We start from the raw sequence: 7,806 nt of genomic DNA, 5'->3' as shown, positions 1-7,806 counted from the left end.
GCTGGTATCCGGATTCACTGATTCAACCATTTTTAGTACTATTTTTACTCCAATTATTACCACATGTCAGATCTCAAAATTCACCACCTCCGCCGTCAGGGTATCCGTACGCTGATTTCACCCTTCAATTATTACCATAATTGTTATTCTGTAGCCAGCTTTGTTCTTGATGGGCTTCTTCCTCTATTTACATCCCGTCGCCGCTCCAGCGAAGGCGGTGTTAGCCTCCGTGGAGCGCTTTCTATCCGCCGCGTGACGGCCGCGTCACGCGGCCTCGACTCGTCCGTCATCGAGACGTTTCCGACCTTCGTTTACTCCTCGGTAAAGGAGCACAAGATCGGAAAAGGTGCACTGGAGTGCGCCGTGTGCCTCAACGAGTACGAGGACGAGGAAACACTCCGGCTGATTCCAAAGTGTGATCACGTGTTTCATCCGGAGTGTATCGACGCCTGGTTTGAGAACCACGTCACCTGCCCCGTCTGCCGGGCGAACCTCGTCCCAGATCCAGCCGAGGCAGGTGACGGGGTAGGGGGTAGCTCGGTTGGGCGATGATGATCATTATCGCCCGACCGACGCTACAGGAGATAGAAACGTGAACGTCGTTGACGACCCATGTTTCCATCTCCGTCGCTGAAGAAGCTGAAGTCAACGCACAGGATCCCGCTCCAGCGACTCAACCAGAGTCGCTGAACCGGGACCAGAGTGTTAAATCAAACCGGCCACCGATATTTCCAAGATTATTCGACAAGTTTCGATCTCACTCCACTGGACACTCACTCGTTCAACGGGTGAGAATTTGGACCGGTTCACGTTGCGGTTGCCAGTGGACGTAAGAAAACAAGTGGTGAACCGGGCTCTGCTGAACCGGGTCGGGAGCACGACGAGAAATGGTCGGAGAAGGGAGTGGAAGAACCGGGTACAGGACCGCCGGTGCATTAAGTGGCCGGAGGAAAACCATATAAGCGACTAGAAAGCTTAGACCGAGTGGTGGTGAGATCAGAACGGTGGGTTTTATCACGGGCACCATCGTTTTTGTCACGGGCGTTATCGATCAGGTCGCCGAGGATTGTTACCGGCAATGGCGAAGGGTCAACGTCATCAACGACGCCGAAGGGATCTAAGACGGAAGATAAAATTCCGTTAAATAACCTCGGACCGAAAAGTTGTTGACTCGGGCACTAAACTCCAGCAATAGTGTTGGTGTTTTCTTACTTTGTTTCTCCAATAAATTGAGTTTACTTTATTTATTTTTTAGTTATTCTAGCATATAAATTTATTATTAACTGTCCAAATAACAAAAAGCAATTGTTACGTTGATTGTAAAATACTTCCTGTCACAATCTTATCCGCCTAAATTTTCTGTACTTTTATTACATTCATTGGTTTATACTTCATACTTGATAGGGGATTATTCAAAGGGATTTTACAATTTAGTATGGGATTACAAATTGATCAGGTCAAAAGAAACTTACCTTGTTAAAAACGAATCGAGCATATTTGGTTCCGGTTTTGTGGTTTTTTATCTAATTAAAATAAATTAGGGATATGCTAAATGTTCATTCCCTCCTCTAGTTGTTATACCTTCTTCACTGAACTTTAATTTCCTTTAATAAGTTTATTTGATATATTATTCTTTTACAACATTTTATTGCATTTTATGGTCTTCTTTTAAAATATTAAATAAATTAAAAACTTTAAAAGTTTTTTAATTTTTATTTCCCCTGAACTTTTATTTCTTTAAGAATTTTATTTGACATATTATTCTCCTATAACATTATTTTTTTTTGCACTTTAGGGTCTCATTTTACAATATTAAGTTATAGTTTTTATTTATGTTTTTCATTTTCTCTCTTTTGTGTTTATTGTCCTTGATAATAATAATAATAATAATAATAATAATAATAATGTTTATTATTATCAGAGTCAATGCATTATTATATTACAAAAATAATATATACATATATATATATATATATGTATGTATATAGGGTTAGGTTAAAATAAAAGAGATTTTTATATATTTCCCTTTCCTAAACTATGTAAATTACATATTTTCCTAAAATACAAGTTTTTAATGTAAAATGTACAATGCTCTTTAAGCATTGTTTGGGAAAATATGTAATTTCAAAGTTTTAGGATGGGGAAATATGTAAATGCCCCAAAATAAAAACCCACTTGAGCTGTGAAAACTCTAAAACCTCATTCTCAACCACATGTTTTTAATTAAAGTTTGAATCTTGTGGTTCACAATTAAAGTTAATAAAAAATATAAACATAATATAGTTTTTTCTCTCTCTCCTGAAAACATATATATAAATTAGTAAAAAGATACTATTAAAATTAAAAAATAGATACTACAAATATTTACAATATTAACACTAATAAAAAGAAATTAATAATATTAGCGTAATTATTTTTAATTTGATATATGTAGTGTAAGTGAAAAAAAATGTTGTAGGGGTTAATATGTACGTAAATAACGTTAAAAGCTAATAGTAATTGATTTAATAAATTCAGTAAAGTGTATGTTTAGTAAAAATGGTATGGAGGGAGTACATTTAGCAGCACCCAATAATTATTTGATTTCTTTCGGTTTTTATTCAAGAAATTTAAATAGGTTGTAAAGAAGACAAATCCGAACACGTATATTTATTAAGCTATAAATTTTCTTGTTTATACAACTGTCATTCGCACAATACAAACAAATAACCTGAATCGATAAATATCTGTTTTGTTAATATTTGGTTTTAAATGGGAACCAATCTGAATTCAATTTATGTTCTTGGTTTGGTTTTAACCATTTTGATTTCGATTCAGTTTGACTAAAAAATGATCAAAATCGAGAAATTTGAATCAATGAATCCTGTATAATATATTAACACCCATGATTATTGTGTATATTTAAGTGTTAGGTTCAAGTTCCTTAGAATAAAAACACAATGCTTTTTACTAAGTATCAAGATTATCATAAACAATCTTACATTCTGTTTAATATAAGACATGGAATGAAATGAAGCATTGTTTAAAGAATGAAAAAATGAGTGTTAGGTTAGTTAATGGGATGAAATAATTTATTACATTGTCCATTAAACGTCTTCTAAAACAAATCAAATTCATTACATCCATCTTCTTTTTTTTCCTAATCATTTCATCCCCCCTTTCACCCTACATCACCTTTACCATCCTCCCACCGCTACCAAAGACCACCACCGATGCCGCCACTTAACGCTGCAGCCACCAAACCCTCCACTCACCTCCGTCATCGAATACCATCCCTGCCGTCACCCACACCCTCCGCCACCACTCACACCCACCACCACCGTCGCCAACGCCACAACCACCATTAACCACCCCTGCTACCTAGGGGTGTTAATCCTGACACGACCTGAAACCCGACATGAAAAATATAGGTTTTGGGTCGGCTGGCATGACTCGTTTTCTTAAACAGGTCAACCCGAACCCAACACGTTTAAAAAACAGGTCAACTCGAACCCAACTTGTTAAAAAGTGTGTTGACATAGTTAACCCGTTTAACTATTTAGAGAAGTTGATATTTTGATTTTAGAGATAAGAAGTTTTAAATTTTAAAGTTAAATACTTGTTTTTTTATACATCAATTAACTTTTAAAAGTAAAACTAATTTCTTTTTACACTATTTTATCTATTTTTTACCTCCAACATTCTCATTTTATTAGTTCTAACTATCTATTCTCTGGTTATTTCTTTCGTTTGTTTTTATCTTGAACCTAAGTTTTTGTTAACTGTGAATGGGAGATGGATACACAAAATCAATTAGATCTATCACAAATTATAAATAAGTTTTATATGAATAAGAGTAATTAATTGTTTAATTTATTATTAAGTCAATATATATTACTCATATTCGTAAATGAACGTAAAATGAGTTACCCAAAACACAACCCGATCACGACATGATTTAAAATGGGTTGACACTACTAGAATAAAAATATGGGTTGGATTAGGGTTGAAGAGTCTCAACACACTAACCCGCCAACCCGACATGATTGACACCCCTACCGCATCCCAGCATCGTTGACGCCACCAACAGCAGCCATCACTGCCCCCCCCCCCCACTGCAACCCGTCATGCCACCTACCAACGGCCACCACTGTCACCCACCATTGTGACCACCACCACCCGCCACCGCCAACCACCTCTCGCTCATGGTAACCAAACAAAACAATGAAATGGTAATGATTAATTTCATTCCTTTATCTGTTCTATTACCTCATTATTTCAACTCCTCAACCATTTCATTATCCCATGCCAAAGAAACTCTTAGTGTTTAATTCACACTCAAATGAATTGCCTTACGGAGTCTGAAATGTTTATAGAGAACACAGTTTAACTTTAAGACCCAATTAATATTTCACTTATGAATTAGAGTTAAATGTTATTTTAATACATATGATTTGTCCAATTATGCAACTTTAGTACCGTTTTTAAATTTATTACAAATGGCTACATCACTTTTCTAAAACTTGCAATTTTATTACTTTTTTCTAACCTCGTATGTTTTGTCCATTAAGTCAGGGGCAGATTAGTACAATTTTCATACCCATGGTTTATTCAATTATGCAACTTTAGTATCATTTTTTTGAATTTATTGCAACTGGATACTTTGATTAGTTTTGATAGATAAACAAGCCAAAAGAGACATTACATATTACATATTATAATTAAAAGGTAACTAAAAATACATGATAGAAGATGAAAAACAACCATGAAATGTATAACATATTTTTTTAGCCTTTTTTCTTGATTGCCAATTTACTTTCAGTAGCTCAAGATTCGAGTTCATCTTAGACATTTTCTTGCAATTTTTTTTAAGTGCATTTTTTTTTCAAAATTTCGGGTATAATAACAGTAGCTCTTTAACACATCAGAGGATCAAGCCAAATAACAATCACACAACTTCCCACCTCTTAGTATAACATCAATTGAACTTGTAGATGAACGATGGTTGACGAATCACATTGGCAAGACACCATATTGTAATTGATTGAACTTGAAGATGAACAATGGTTAGGGTTTGAAGGATCAATGAGTGCACGGGGTAGGGGGTTGATCTGTTCATTTAGGGATAGAGATGGTCTTTTAATTGTAATATGTAATGCCTCTCTTGGTTTGCCTATCTATCCAAACTAATCAAAGTATTCGGTTGCAATAAATTCAAAAAAGGTACTTAAGTTACGTAATTGAACAAACCACAGGTATGAAAATTACACTTAGCTCAAAAGAGAAAATAAATAAAATAATCAAAATTACTAATTTGCCCTTGACTGAACGGATAAAATAGACGGGGTTAGAAAAACTATTAAAATTGCAAGTTTTAGAAAAGTGAGGTAGTCATTTGCAATAAATTCAAAAACGGTACTAAAGTTGCGTAATTGGACAAACCACATGTACTAAAATGACACTTAACTCTATAAATTATATTAAAAACACTCTTGCAGGCATACATCAAATATTCCTAATTAAGTGGACTATTTACACTCGGCCCTCAAGAGCTAACATATACGGATAGTTATATCAAGATTACACAATCTTGGTGCCGTACCGGTACCGAACTAAATGGTACCAAGAATTTGCGATTTTCGGGATTGGGATTTTCGGTACCGATATAGTACCGAGCTCATCCCTAGTGGACGGAATATAAAAACTGTTGATCTTCATTGTGGATCAAGGTTATCAATGCTATACGGACAAGTCCTCGGCCATGGGACATGATTACGGTTAAAAAAATCCTTAGGAGTCACGTGGAAAGGGGTTGGAAAACTAGAATAGGAGAGTTTTTAATTGATCTCAACATGTTGGAGCGGTTATGGGTTCAACTGGGAACATGTAGGATAAAATGCAATTTTGGCTTGATGTATGTGTTGGAGACCAGTCGTTAAAAATTGTGTTTCCGACGCTGTTTGTGTTAGATAGATAGAAAGATATCATGTTAAATGATTGATATTGCTGGGTTAATAATAAAGTGTAGGAAACCAAACACGATCATAGCTAAGGATGAATTACGGGCCTATTTATCTTTAGTCTCTTACGTAAATTTCAACTCTGGATAGGATAGATGGCTATGAAAAGAAACAAATGGGTCTATAAAAGAACTTTTAGTAAAAACTTGATGGGAATTAGATAACCGTGATCATCAAGTTGTGGATGTGATATATATATATATATATATAGGATAGTTTAAAAGCCCACTTCACTTAAAGAAACCTTGAAAACCCTATAATAACCATTGATCTATTTAAATGAATGGCTATGATTAAATCTGCAACTATTTCATTCACTTTTTTGACTTTTAAATGTTGGAAAAGGTTGAAAAGGGTATATATGTAAATTGTCTTCCATCCATTCTTTCTTGAAACTCACCACCTACTCAATGCATATCCATTTTGTTTATTAAGACATATTATATATAAATATTTGTTTAATTATTTTTTTCTTTAAAGTCAATAAATATTTAAAATATTATTTAATATATATGTAATATATTTACCCAGATCACACGAACACCTCTTTGAGTTTTGCAACATTTTCAACTATTTTTTGGTGTGTGGGTTTTTTTTTCTTTTTATAGTTAAAAAATATATTTAACAAGTTATTAATATGTAATATATTAAGCAGATTATGCTACACTCAAAATGAGATAAATACAAAAAGGTTATTTTACATGGAGATAAATACAAAAATATTATAATATCCTAAGGGATAAATGCATTTTGTAACATCTAAAGTAGTGTAAAAAATTGTCATGTAACTTTTTGTGTTAAATGTTTTAAATAAGCTCACATATTAAGTTTTCATATTTAACATATTTTTAAATATGTAACAAACATACTAAAGTTGTTATGTAAAAAAATTGTATAGTATTTTTAACAAAGTTTACGTACTTTTAACATTTTTTTAAAGTATGTAAAAACGTATTAAAGGTTTGTCTTTACACATTTCTAAATAACAATGTTTACGTATTTTTTTAGCATGTTTACATATTTTATTATTAGAAGTACATATTTTTAATATTAAGTGCTTATTTTTACAAAATGATTAAATTTACATGTTTTTTTTAATAATTTAACTATTTTTAGAAATAATTTAACATTTTTAAAGTATGTAAAAACGTATTTAATGTTCGTCTTTACAAATTTTTAAATAAAGAGTACAATATTTATAACAATGTTTATGTATTTTTTTAACATGTTTACATATTTTAATATTAGAAGTACATATTTCTAATTTTTAATATTAAGTGTTTATTTTTACAAATTTTATGATTAAATTTACATGTTTTTTTAAATAATTTAACTATGTTTAGAACTAATTTAACATCTTTTGAAGTATATAAGTACATATTTAAGGTTCTTCTATACTAATTTTTAAAAAAGAGAACAATATTTTTAACAAAGTTTACGTGTTTTAAATAAAATTCATATTTAATAAAGTATATAAGTACATATTCAAGATTCGTCTTTACTAATTTATTTTCAATTAAATTAAATTTGTCAAATTCAACATCTTTTTTATTTTATTTATGAGCCATGACATTAAGTTTCAAACTAATTAATAGTATGTTTTAATTGTCTCAAGTGAAAATAAGAAATTATAAAGAATAAATGATTGAAAAAAAAGAAAAATAAAAATCAGGAAGATAGATATAATTGACATTGATAGTTATTAGTGTAGAAACAAATAAAATTACCAAATTGTTCTTTTTACTTTAAATACAAAGAATATGAAAAGTGTATGTGGCAAAATGTTAGCCACATAATGAGTTTTCAT

At 32.1% G+C, this 7,806-nt stretch overlaps 1 pseudogene; it reads left to right on the top strand.

The window, feature by feature from the left end:
* The first annotated feature begins 5 nt into the window (after positions 1-5).
* LOC143607923 (E3 ubiquitin-protein ligase ATL6-like) lies at positions 6-1,170 on the top strand (annotated as a pseudogene).
* Positions 1,171-7,806: the final 6,636 nt, after the last annotated feature.

This window comes from Bidens hawaiensis, unplaced genomic scaffold, assembly GCF_021521415.1.
Source record: "Bidens hawaiensis isolate Kalapana, Puna unplaced genomic scaffold, B.hawaiensis_p1.1 tig00090309_1, whole genome shotgun sequence".
NCBI lineage: Eukaryota > Viridiplantae > Streptophyta > Magnoliopsida > Asterales > Asteraceae > Bidens > Bidens hawaiensis.
The sequence above is the reverse complement of the archived record's forward strand: the minus strand, read 5'-3'. Positions and strand labels throughout refer to the sequence as shown.